A 3,002-nucleotide genomic window follows, 5' to 3' on the forward strand; every position below is an offset into this window, starting at 1 on the left:
TCCAGAATTCTATTCTCAGTAGAACAACTTGAATAGAGAAAAGAATTAAAACAATTCTTTATACAATTATCAGAAGAACATTTGAATTAACACACCTCCATTTACAGTTTTCTGTCACTATTACTGCGGTGACCCCATTTTTCAGAATTCAGTCATGTCAATTACAATAGATCTTTATGTTTACTCAGCAAGAGTATTTCAGCAGATTTGTGACTAAGCACAAAACAATTCTTTAATTTTACAACTCCACTGAGTTGTCTGTGAGGTATAGCTAAAAATAAATGTCAAAAAGCTGTAAGCGAGGTGCTTCAATGCCAATTCAAAATTGAAAGGCTACCTTCTGGTTTGGGGGTATCATAATAGCACATGGTCCCCTAGCTTTTTACATGAAAGTCTAAGAACTTTTTTGGTGCTATTACTATCATTATTAACAAACACTAAATAAACTTGACTCTGAACCAAAATTATATAGCATCAAAGCAACTCTAGATACTTAGACATGTGGATGAGCAGCCCTGGAATGCTTTCTTATATCAAATTTAAAAGTATGAGTAAATTAATTAAGTAGGCAGTGAAATAGAGATCTAGAAATACACTCACTCTTCATTTAGCAAACTGTTTAGGCTCCAAAGACCATGTATATGTGAAAAAATGTGTTATGCAGAAAATGTATGCAAAAACCACATCATGTCATAATTTCCAAATGACATTATTACATACCTGCCAAGACATGGGAAGTCATGATCAACTCAAGCTGACAGAGATGTATATTATTAATATGCAAAATAAATTGATTTTATTTTTTATACTATTGGTGCAAAGGAGATAGTCAATAAAAGAGAACTAAGTATAAAAACATAAGGCAGCATGCAGAAAATTTCCTTTAACATCTGAGTTCAAGGCGAGTGTATTTTTGTCAAAGGTCACAAAACCTTTGAGAGAAAAAAATAAATTAAAAAGGAAGGAAGCCTTCTTGGGTAAACTCCACCAAACCTCTTAGTTTTATGTTTGTAGGAATTGCATATTACTTTGATTTGCAGATAATGATATTTCTAAATGGATATTTCTTCAACATATTGGAAATACTCTTGGTTAATTGGGCTCGGAATTAAAAAAGCATTCTAAATTTACTGTAGCTTCAGTAATGACCAAGAAGTAAGGCATTTTAATGTCTCACCCAGTCTTATATTTGTGAACAAAAGAAAAAAGTGTGTGATGACTATTCATGTTTCATTCCAGTGAGTAACTGAGGTAGCAGCACCTCAACTAAGGACATTCATTAACACACATGACTTTGTCCTATTACAGTACGCAATAAGTAGATATAAAACCTGGTAATGTGTCATGGTGAGTCTTTCCTTCCACTTTCACAAGATATGCTCATAACGAAAATGTGAACCTATAACTTGAAAAATGACATTTCATATGACAACTCAGTACTTACAATTTCTGATAGAAATATTATAAATGTATACATCACTCTTCTCTAAAGCCCTTATAGCATAGTGGTTTATTCTTTGGGCTGGTAACTACAAGGTCAGCCATGCAAAACTGGTAAGCCCTCCATGGGAGAAAGAGGAGACTTTTTATTCCCATACAGTTACAGTCCCAGAAACTCACAAGGGTGACTCCACCCTGTCCTACAGGGTCCCTATGAGTCAGAACCAACTTGATGCTAGTAAGTTTGGTTTAGGAAAATGCCTAAAATATTTAAGAAAGTGGCACATGTTTTCTTATTTCTTCTCATTTCACTTGGGTTTAAGAGTCAGGATGGAATCCCATTTTTCCAATCTCTGAACAGACCTTTTTTTTAAAATATCATTTTATTGAGGATTTTTATAGCTCTTATCACAGTCCATACATCCATCCATTTAGTCAAGCACATTTGTACATATTTGCCATCATCATTTTCAAAACATTTTCTTTCTACTTGACCCTTTGGTATCAGCTCACATACACCCTCGCTCAAGAACACTTGATAATTTATTAATTATTATTTTTTTCATGTCTTACACCAACCGCTGTCCACCTTCATCCAATTTTCTGTTGTTTTCCCCCTCTGGGAGGGGATTATATGTCGATCATTGTGATCGGTTCACCCTTTCTCCCTCTACCTTCCTCTTACCCTCTGAGAATCTCTACTCTCATTATTGGTCCTGAAGGCATTATCTGTCCTGGATTTCTTGTGTTGCAATCTCTTACCTGTACCAGTGTAAATGTTCTGGTTTAGCCAGATTTGTAAGCTGGAATTGGGGTCATGATAGTGGGTGCATGGGTGGGGGGAGAAACATTAAAGCACTAGAGGAAAGTTGTATCTCATCAGTGCTATACTGCACCCTGACTGGCTCATCGTTTCCTTGTGACCCTTCTGTGAGTGAATGTGCAATAGTCTACAGATGGGCTTTGGTCTCCACTCTGCTGCCCCCTCATTCACATTGATATGATTTTTTGTTCTGGGTCTTTGATGCCTGATACTTGATCCCATCAACACCTCATGATTACACAGACTGGTGTGCTTTTACCATGCGGGCTTTGTTGCTTCTCAGCTAGATGGCCACTGTTTATTATCTTCAAGCCTTTAAGACCCCAGATGCTATATCTTTTGATAGCTGGGCACCATCCACTTACTTAAACACGATTGCTTATGCACCCATTTTGACTTCAGTGATTGTGTCAGGAAGGTGATCATCACTGAATGCCAGGTTATTAGAACAAAGTGTTCTTGCGGTGAGGGAGTACTTGAGTAGAGGCCCAATGTCCATATGCTACCTTAATACTTAACATATAAATATATGTACATAGATCTATTGCCCTATTGTTATATATAAATATATTTACATATGCACATGCCTGTATTTAGACTCTACAAATGTCCTTTACCATCTAGTTCTTTCTTCTATTTCCTTTTACTTTCCTCTTGTCCCACTATCATGTTCCACTTACATTCAGCTTTCAGTAATTCCTCTCACCTACATTGCCCTTGATCAAGACCCACCAGGCAT

The sequence above is a fragment of the Echinops telfairi genome, unplaced genomic scaffold (assembly GCF_000313985.2).
Source record: "Echinops telfairi isolate 266 unplaced genomic scaffold, ASM31398v2 ScPeMD7_6;HRSCAF=24_1, whole genome shotgun sequence".
In the NCBI taxonomy this organism is placed as follows: Eukaryota; Metazoa; Chordata; class Mammalia; order Afrosoricida; family Tenrecidae; genus Echinops; species Echinops telfairi.